Source organism: Acipenser ruthenus, chromosome 18 (genome assembly GCF_902713425.1).
Source record: "Acipenser ruthenus chromosome 18, fAciRut3.2 maternal haplotype, whole genome shotgun sequence".
Lineage (NCBI taxonomy): Eukaryota > Metazoa > Chordata > Actinopteri > Acipenseriformes > Acipenseridae > Acipenser > Acipenser ruthenus.
Window position 1 is genome coordinate 31,443,541 of NC_081206.1, and position 11,187 is coordinate 31,454,727.

Genomic DNA, 11,187 nt, shown 5'->3' on the forward strand with positions numbered 1-11,187 from the left:
CCGGCCTGCTTGTTTTTCTAAGGGTGTTGTTTTTTTGTTTTTAAGTTTTCCCAGCAGCGTCACTCCCTATGAAGAACGCGGCTGTAAGGCTGTAATGTATTCCATGTGTCAGCAGCTGCACAGTCCAGCTCCAGGCCCTGCAATGCCAGAGAGGATTAGCTCTGCACTGCTTCATGCCACTGCTCTGTGCTGCTGCGGAAGTCAAGTCCACAGACACTCAATAAGACACTTCTCGAACACATTTGTCTTGCATTAGGTTTCTTTGAGTATTCTCTGATTCTATAGGGCTCTTCCCCTTGTCCATCTAGCTCAGTACTGCTGATGGATAGTGGTTACATGCATGAGTGGCCACTCAGTAATATCCAAGAAGTTTAAGTAAGATAAAGCCTGCTAATACTATTAGGCATTTCTCATTGTACTAGTATTTCACGCTATGCAGTTCTGAGTAGCAGTTGAACTTACGCAGTATGTTTGCAGTTACCAATCAGTAATTTAGCATTGCAGCGCAGTTCGTCTGGTCTGGTGAATGTGCAGTCTTTGTTTTATATTAAAGTTATCCAGTCCAGTTGGAGAATTTCTACTAGATTTTCTACTAGATTATTTTTGCAGACCAAATACTTTGTTGACTGACTGTCTCACTCACTCCTAATCACTTGAGGAGCAGCCATGAGGACTAGCGACTTGGCTCTGATTCTGCCAGGAGATCAATCAAATTATTTTTTCAGTTGTTTTCTGTGATTTTGTTCTGCCTGATTGGTGACCAGGTTTGAGTGATACTGGGACAATATGTGTGGCTCTTGAGGAGTAGCCTAGAGAAGCTGAGGTCTGACCTGGGAGGTGGGGGAGTAACAGTCCTGTCACAGTGTTGTGACTGACTGCTACATGTCTCCCTGATCCTGTCTCTAATGCCAATAGGGGTGGCTGAGTGGTTAGTGTAAAGAAGGACTGGGGGCCAGGAGACTGTTTTTCAGCCCATATCCTTTACATTTTCTTAGGAAACTAAACCCAGATTGGCCCCCAGAAAAAATAAATACTAAAGAATAACTTTGTGCATTGATCTTTTATAGAGTTATAGAGAGGGGCATCTCGCTAATGAACGTACAAAAACAAGGAGCTGTGAAAGTGTCACCTGGCAGCTTTGATAGCCCAGCTCTGAGGGGATCAGGGCGGAGCGAGACAGATCAGGATTACAGCGAGCGCAAGAGAAAGAGAGAAAGAAGAGAAACTGCTGCCACTCGTGCGTGTGTCAACACGAATCACAGCACTGCGAAGAGACGAGGCTTCAACCGTCACGAGACTATTCAGGAAATGAACTGCTACACCTGAGCAGGAAAATCCTGAAAATCCGCCTGCACGAGCGACAGTGTCTGCTGTTACATTATATTGTATTACATGCTGAACGTGTGTCACCTGATTGAGGATGACTCAGAAAAGGAAGGTGATGGACTGGATCCTTTCAGGGAAATGGCAGGGAAGAAGGCAGTTGGTTTTTGACTTAATCATTTTCGGTCCTTGCATGGGCTTGCCCCACTCTGTTGTGTGAGTGATTGTCTGTAATGTACAGGCTTGGCTGCATGCTTGGTTGATGCCTCACCTTCTGCCCTCTGGCGCTGCTGGGCACCCCGGCTCCACTTGCATAGACATGCCCAGGCCTGGGTCCTGGCATGCTGCACCCTCCCTCCACACTATCCCTGCACACACGCTCCTCCACTGGGGCTGGCTGAAAGGCTCATATACAGCACCCTGCATACTGAACTCGACCTCTCCGCTCCGCCTGCACTAGAAGACTGGCTCCACCTCCTCTACGCTCCCCTGCCTCCAGAGCCCGCTCCTTCTCCACCCTCACTCCGCAGTGTGGAATGACCTACCTACAGATGTCAGGACCGCCCAGTCCCTGACCACATTCCGGCGCCTCCTTAAGACTCACCTCTTCAGACAGCACCTATAGAACTCCTCTGTTTTTCCCCTGGGACACTATCACCCTTCCTTAAATGTGCTTTACTTACTCTTATCTGGCCCCTATTTTACTGCATTTAATCCTGTACTTCAGAGTACTGTAATCTGCCAAGTGTTTAATCTGTAGTATTTGGTATTTAATCATATCTTGATGTAACTATCACTGTCACTGTTATCTGCTGTATTATTGAATTGTATTTTGTCACACTTGTACTTGCTTGTATTTATCTTGCTCTTATTGTATTATTACTTGTACTGTAACACTTGAAATGTATTTGCTTACGATTGTAAGTCGCCCTGGATAAGGGCGTCTGCTAAGAAATAAATAATAATAATAATAGTAATGAACAGGGAAGGCAGCTGGTTTTTGCCACCTTCACCCGTCTCCAAGGTCCCATCATAAAAGGTCACGTACATTGAATTGCTCATGAAATGTGTGGGATGGTAACTCTTCCATCTTCTTCCACATCGCAGGGGAAGCACAAGCTGTGGCAATGCAGCAATGTGAGCTTCTACACATGAGCTCCATGGATGGGCCCCTAGTCTGCCTTTTTCTCGTGACCATTTTCTCTGGTTGCAAGCTGACATGTAAACTGGGGGAGCCTTTACTAATCCTTATTGAAAACGTTTCCTGCGGTATACCATGGCAGAAGCATACTAAAACAACATGTGGTAAAGCACAGAGAAAGCACAGTGAAATCCTGGCAGTGCAAAAGAGAATGTTAAAGACAGGAAATGAACATTTGTGAAAGATAAACTTTGGGAAAGAGGGGGCTGAGTAATGAAACAAATGCTAAGAACCTCCCCTCCCCACATACACACCACACCCTTCACCAATACAAACAAAGTGCTTCCATCACGCCCCTGGAGCTCTATAATGACTGCCAGTCTGTGGGGGTTTGTGAGGGTTTGTCTGTCTGAGAGCTGTGACTTCAGCACGCACCTCCCTCCCCTGCTGTGCTCCAGAGTGGCATGAAAACAAACTGATACTGTAGTACATAAACAATCCTTCCAGCAGCTGGGCTGACCTCGGAGCTGTTTATCTTCTCCACCGCCAGACCTCAGCCCATCACAGTGGCAGCTCTTCTTTCCTCTGAGCCTCTTCTTCCCAGACGTTAAAAACACACACACACACAAAAACAAGATTTCCACTCCTGTACGTCAGGAGCCCACCGGTGTGTCATATAACCATGCTTCCCCGAGGAACCAGGCCTCCCCGTGGAACCAGGCCTCCCCGAGGAACCAGGCCTCCCCGAGGAACCAGGCCTCCCCGTGGAACCAGGCCTCCCCGTGGAACCAGGCCTCCCCGAGGAACCAGGCCTCCCCGAGGAACCAGGCCTCCCCGTGGAACCAGGCCTCCCCGAGGAACCAGGCCTCCCCGTGGAACCAGGCCTCCCCGAGGAACCAGGCCTCCCCGTGGAACCAGGCCTCCCACAGGCACATTCTGACAGCTGAGCAAATGAAACAGTGTGGTACTTTACATTCACATCAAGCTGGTTTTAGAATGATTTTTCTTTCATTTCAAGGGACCGTACTATTTATAAATGGATAAATGCACAGCCCATGAAAATGAATGATCCTAACTGTTCTATCCTGAATGATCCTGAATGAAATGTACTTACAGTAAGACGTTGTACAGGGGAGGCACCCTTTTATGGGAGGAGCTATACCAGATTCAAAAGAGTGCAAACGCCTGCACAGTTCAAAGGGGGAGGCATGGTTCCATGGAACACTGTGCTTGATTCCGAGGAGCAGAGGACATGCTGACTGCTTTAAAACCGTCCCAGCTAATGCACACTATCAGCTGTTCATCTTGGATTACTCATTTCTGATTCATGCAGAACTAATTCAGATATTTCTTCCCTTTCTGCTATAACAGTTTTAGTCACACTTTAAAAACAAGTTTGTGTTGGCGTTCATGACTAATTCATCTTAATTAAGGGTTTAATATGAATTAATCTATGTGGTGTGCATTAGTTAATGCACATAATTCTGTAACAAATCAGTGTTTTATTATAGTTTGAACCCAATATTTTTTTTAATTAGTTTTAAGACTATAACATGCGGTAAACGGACATGTAATTCATTATAGATTAATAATAGGCTTAATTAATTCAATTAGCAATGTGTTGGTTAATACACATCTCATTTGAATTGCCGGTATATTATTTAAATAATAACCAATTCTCCAGGCAAGCAAAGTGAAAGCAAAAGCTCTGGATTATGCTGGTTTATATGTTGCAGTGTTTGACTTGCCTGGATTTATTCTGAAATCCGTGTGTTCAGATTTTGCAGTCTGTTTGCATTCTGAAATCAGTGTGTTCAGATTTTGCAGTCTGTTTGCATTCTGAAATCAGTGTGTTCAGATTTTGCAGTCTGTTTGCATTCTGAAATCCGTGTGTTCAGATTTTGCAGTCTGTTTGCATTCTGAAATCCGTGTGTTCAGATTTTGCAGTCTGTTTGTATTCCTCAAATCCAGGGGTGGGGGTTCAGCTGTGAGGTCACAAGCCCCCCTGAGGCCTGCGAGCCCCACATCACTCTTACTCCGTTGTTAGCTCTTCAAAGCTGCGCCCCGAATGGCCTCGGGCTGGCTGGTTATAAAGATTCTTATCAGCTGCATGTTCCGTTCCCCCGCGTTACGGATTCTGTCTCCTGTCAGTGAGATGAGATGAGGGTCGCGTCCAGCCTTCGCCTTGTCACAGAAACAGCCTCTTTAAGGAGCGCGTTGGTAAAACACGTTAAACAGCGAGGTATTAAAATAGCTTGTGAGGATTGTCAACTTCATGAGCATCAGATGTACAGCGTTTAAAAACAGTCAAAACAATACAAAATAACATCTCTTCAAAGCAATGGCAGGGTGATGCTGTAAACAAGTGATTCTAGAGCAACAGTTCATTTTTTTCAAATCATTTGAATCTTTTTGATTGCAGATTGTGACACTGCACTGAGGGTCTCCGGTCTGTGTTGCTTTTGCTTCCGGCTAAGGCACCTGCCACAGTGAATAGGACTGTGAGATCAGTGTAGTGGAGAATTACCCCCATCCAAAAAGCACCTGAATATGATACATAATGTTAGCAGAGCATCTGTCCAAGCCCGGCAGGGAGCTCCTGTCTAAGGGCCAGTAAGTAAGTGCCATTTGTCTCCGGAGTGCGTAAGACTCCGAGACTCCGAGACTCCGAGACGGCAGAACTAAAGACATTCTTTCTTTTCTTTTCTTTCAGGAAAAAATACAAAAACACTGACTCCATTGTTTTAGTTTTTCTGGAGGCTAAAAAACGCATTTATTTCACTGCGTCCATTTCCTTTTCCTTCTTCATTTCTAATTTTAAACAATACCAAGCCCAGTTACTGTTGACCACAAGGCATGGATTGATTTAGCTGAGGCTCGGCCCCGCACGCCCTCCCTTACCTGCGTTCGCTCTTCAGAAACCCATTATCATTGCTTACTTTTGCTTCAATAATACCCTCTGAAAGAAAAAGCCCTTTGCTCGTTTCTCAAGCGCTGGTTTTCCGTGCCAGTAGCGGGAGTTCTGAGTGTCGTGTTTCAGCGTCAGGCCCTTCACTGGGATCCTCACTGTCCATTGTCTCTCAGTACAGGGGCCCTGAGCCAGCTCACCCTGCTGGCCCGCTGGCTGCAGCTCTAGGACTGCAAGTATTGCTGCTATAAATAGCCATCTGGGGTAATCCCAGGGCAACTCCAGCAAGGAGAGCTTTCAAACTCCAAATACTCAGTGCCAATAAAAAAAGCAATGGGAGATTAGCATTCCTGAAACTCTCAAAGGTGCTGTACTAGAATGCTGCTTCATGGATTACTGTACGGCAGGACCTAACCCACACAGTACCTGCATGTTAGTTAGCATGGGACCGGGGTGCTCTTGCAATAAGAGCTTTCATCCTATTACCTGGGGATTCTGAAGTTAATAACAGGTCGATGTCACTTTATAAGGGCTGCTCATGCTTAGTTATATTTCAGCCGCACAGCAGTTTTAGCCTGAAAATGGAAAAGAACACCGTCATCTTCAATGCGTGCTGGCAGTTGTTAATTCTGATTCTGCTGATCCAGTAGCTTTTTTTTCTCTCCTTTTGAAAAAGAAACAAATGGTGCAAAATTCCTTAATGGAATGGAATGAAAGGAACTAAATGGCACCCCTTGTTTTTCTTAGAGAGACCTAGAACTAGCAAATGGAGCCATTGCACACACGCACGCACAAGCACACACACACAAACTGACACACTCACACACACGTACACACGCACGCACACACACTCACACACTCACACACACGCGCACACGCGCACACTCACACACACACGCACACAAACACACACACACACACTCACTCACACACACACACACAAGCACACACACTCACACACTCACGCACAAACACACGCGCACACTCACACACACGCACACAAACACACACACACACACTCACACACACACACAAACAAGCACACACACACACAAGCACACATGCACATGCACACATGCACACACAACAGTTAATATGAATTACAGGAGTAATAGCTATCTTCCATGATTGGAATGGTTAGCTCCCAATTAGCTGTTAACGAGAATGCTTTGAGAAAACGACTGCTTTTGAACACATTCCAGGGACCTGCGGTGCACGCAGCTGTCTGTGCTGGGTACCCCTGTGCCAATGCACGATTCCAACATCAAACTGCATCTTAACGTGACTCATTCCACATGCCCTCCGTCTTCTGACAGAGCCTCAGAACCTTTCAGAGGAAGAAAACATCTCATTGATGTGTATGGGATAGTTGGCATATCACACTAAATTGCATTAAAGGTAATTTATAATAAACTGGCCGCTCTTTGAAGAAAGGCCTGTTCATGATTCAATAGTGCTGATTCGGGTCTTAATACTTTCTGGGGAGTGATGAATGGGGGTTTGCTTCATTAGGAAAGCTTGGGTCAGTGCATTGCCTTGAATTACTTGCACTTAGAAATGCTTTTTAAAATGTTATTTAAAATACAAAGCTCAAGTGAATGAGAAGTAAAAGAGCTTGCTCTCGTCAGCATTCTTCCACACTTTATCCTCCTGTGCACGGGAGCCACGCTTGTTGGCTGTCCAGTTTGTTTTTATACTATCTAGAGGTATGTTCAGCTCCAGGCACACAAGTTGCCTCCCTCCTTGAATCCTTCTGACCACTGAGTCACTCTGTAACCTAAACAGACGTGCTTATCTGCAATACACTGCAGCTCAGGGAAGCACAACCAGTGTATAAACAAAGAAAAAAGGAAAGCCGAACTCCCCCCTGCCCCAGCAGCACACAGCACTCTCAATACCAAATCATCCTCATCACATTAATGATGTAAACCAGTGAACTCCCCCCCCAGCAGCACACAGCACTCTCAATACCTAATCATCCTCATCACATTAATGATGTAAACCAGTCACATTACTTTGCAGTTTTGTTTATTGTCATGTGTACCTCTCCTCTCCTCCCTGCACCGATACCCTGGGCAGGTCTGTCTGTCGTTCTTCAAACAGGCCAGGCAACTGCCCCTAATCCAAGCTGGTTAGAGGTTTGTATTGCGCTCTGAGCTGAAACAGTTCTCGTAAAAGCATGCCTAATTTCATAAGACAACACTCACAGTCTCACCCCCTGGCTGTTATGTGGTCTGCAGTAATTGTACATGCTCATTCATACTCGGTATAGTAGTAGTATGCTGGGGGAAGTGTGATAAAATGAAGGCGGTAAAGTGTGTGAGGGGGGAATACACAGTATGTGTGTAAGGGTAACACGATTTGTGTTAGAAGACAACGCGGTTTGTGTTGAATTCTACTAAAAGTGTCTCTACAGCCCTGACAGTGAAAATACTGTTAAATATAGACAAACCTGATTATCTAAAGACATTGAAACTTAATTCTCGTTAAAACTGTACTGCAGAATTTCTTTCTTAGTACTACCTCAGCACTGCTTGGGAGGTCTCGGGCAATGAGTCAATTAACAATGAACTGTCTCTGTGTGTAAGAATTCAGTTTTCCGCTGAACGCCAGGCAATTTGTCTCCAGCTTTTGTCCTCGATCAAGGAGCTGGAAGCACCGTGCAGTGCTGGTTTGTACAGCAGGGTCTGAAACCTGGAGGAAGAAAATCTGAACCAGATTGAAAGATTTGTAACCTTTTCCCTAAAGGCATGAGAGGTCAGAGGTCGTAAGGTGAGAGGTCGAATCGTGCCGTGGCTAATTTGTATGTATGCACTTGACCTTCACTGCCCTGTGCATGTGCGGCAGGGAGGAGGGGAGGGGGGTGGGGAGTCGTTTTGTGCAGAGCTGCTGTGTTGATTTTGTAGATGTTAATCCAAGATCTACCGTGTCGCGGCTCTTGTCTGACCTGGGGTACAGTGTGCAGATGACCCCCAGTAACAGCCAGCTTTCCCTTGTTTATCTAATGAGACAGGACCCAGGCACAGCACCTCAGAGGAAAACCACACACAGCCTCCTCTCCAGACCACTCGGGCTCCTCGCAGGCAGCAGGCATCCCTCGCTCTCTGTTTTATTACCTGTGTGTCCGGCGGGCTCCTTCGCTGTTTTCTCAGGTTTCAAAGCAGGTTTCGAGAAGGTTAGGAGCTCAGATGTTAACATTTCCATTGCGTTGAACAAAGAAACTAAACCCACCACAAAGCAGCTGGATTAAACTTTCATAGCACCACATTGTACGGGTCGTGTTTCAAGGGGTTTGCTGCCTTTCCTCTCTGCATAACAACATTGTAATGTTGTGTAAGTACACATGTATTTACTAAAGAACTACTCTGTAAAATACACAGTAATTACAGACACTTAATGTCGTGTCACCGAAGCTTTTGTAGACCCCCTCGATTACTGCCTGCTAGCATCCTCCTTAATTAATATTCTTTTTAAACTGATACAATAGTTAGACTTCTTTCAGAGTACAGCCTCACATGTGATCAGAATCAAAGGAAATGAGTTGTTAAAGGGTACATAAGGACCTTTTTATTTTACTGTGTTACATGTTCCCATGTGTCCCATCCTCCTCCTGCTCGCTGGTAAATCCATCTCATATGTGAGCAGGAGGATGATGGGAAATGTAGTTCTGAGAGGTCCATGCGGGTACATGGGAAGCCATCTTGGGGCAGGGAATGCAATTTAAAAGTTTAAAAAAGTGGTAAAAATGTTAAAAAAATAAAAAAATAAAACAATACACACATCTTACGTAAACAGTTGTAGCAACACATGGGAACATGTAACACAATAAAATAAAAAGGTCCTTATGTACCCTATAATTTGTCCTTCTAATTGGGAGAAAAGTCTCCTCTCCATACCTCCCAGTGCCTGGGTTTCCCCCCACCAGTGTTTCCTGTTGAAAGTGACAATAGCGCTGTTACAGAGAGATACTATCGCAAGGCTAGGGCATTGTCTCCCGTTTCACCTTGGTTTCCGAGCGCAGTAACTGTAGTCTGGGCCAATACAATGTGTCTCCTCATATTACAGAGGAAAGTGACAATATAAGAATGACACAAAGCGTTCTGCACTGTGGTTAAGAGGTAAAGTGGCAGACCAGCTGACAGGGCCCTGAAGGAGGGCTCCGAAGTTGTAAAAATAGAAAGTCCTAACTTTTACACAGCTTTTGAGTTTTACAATGCAGGAAATAGGTCCTTGTGATGAAAGGCATACAGAAATGTGAATTGCTGTGGCTGTTGTCATTGTCGTCGTCGTCGCTGTTGTATTCAGAAAAACATTCTTTAAATAACTCAGGGGTTAAATCTGTGTGAACAGAGCCCACAACTACAAACTGCTACTGAGAGAAATGTGAACCGCACACTGTCTGACTGGCCTTCTCATTTAGTAGCATGCTGTTGAACTCTTTTTTTTTTCATTATTATTATTTTGAGCAGCATTGGAGGGTGTATCAGTAATTAGAAGCACGGTTTTCCACCCCAGTGAGTCTCTCTGACTTGGGGCAGTGTGCATGTGAAGGTTTTTCCTCGGAGTTTGAGATTACTCCAGTGTGCACACGCATATATCTTTTCAATGTTTCTCTGCCTCGCTCTGCACACTGAATATCATAAGAAGGCACTGTGTGATGGAGCGAGCTGCATTGATTTTCAATCACGTGGGGAGCCATCCACCCCACTAGCACACATTTTAGTGCTGTGTTCATACAAGATACATACATGCTGCATCTCCCCTCTTACAAGTGAGTTTCAGTCATGATTGGCCAGACAGCGGATAGATTTTGGCAGAGGGCAGGTAGTAGGCGCTTGGTTGTCAGGGGTGATTGGCACTCTCTGTGTTCCAGGAATTCTGCACTTCCTGATCAGATTCCCAGCCCCATAACTTCCCTGGAGGAATTAGAAGAGGAAATCTGAGGAATGGCAAAGTATTCATGCAGATCAATTGAAACACCTTGCAGTCACATCAAATCTCAGGGGTGCAAATAAGACTCAGGTTGCATAGCAGTTCAATCCACTCCAGGTTTTACTGCAAGCTTGATTAGCCTCAGTGTATAGGTAACAAAGCTCTTATTAAACTCATAGTGAAACCAAGCATGGAATGCAATGGGAGTCTTATTCCCGTCGCAGAATCTATCTATCAATCTATTTATCTCATTCTTTTCAGAATCTGTCCAAGAATATATCATCACAGCTAATAATCCCAAAGACTTTAAGAAAGTGCCACGTGCTGTCCTTCCCTCACGTGGCTACTCTGCACAGACTTTCAAAGGCTGCCTTTATTTTGGCAACAATGTAACAAACCACACCCCGGTCCACTTTCACTGGGACGCGTACAGTGACTCCGTGAAAACCAGTAGCCTTGTTTGCCTGGACCGTGACGGTTCGATCTGCTTCGCTTGTTTCAGAAGTGTTTGCTTTCAGCACATTCGTGTGGCATTTTGCTGTAAACACGTGTTTACATAGTCGTGCCGTGGTTAACACGGGGAAAGTGGAGCAGCTGGTACGTTGACTCGATTACTGTATTTTATCTGAGTCCTGGTAAAACCAGTAAAACATAAAACTTGACATGAGTGTAAAAAGATAAAAACACGGAGCATATTCAGTGTAGAGATCATAAGGTTTACACGAAACCGGGGCAAACGGTAATTAGTAGCCAGGAGGCAGCATTTGCCACCCCAGTATTTCTTTTTAAAAGGGAGGAGTCGAGAGTAAAGGGTTCCTTCCTCGTCCTCTGAGCTGCTGCGCTCCTGAAGCAGGCAGGCAGCCTCGCGTAGATGACAGGCTCG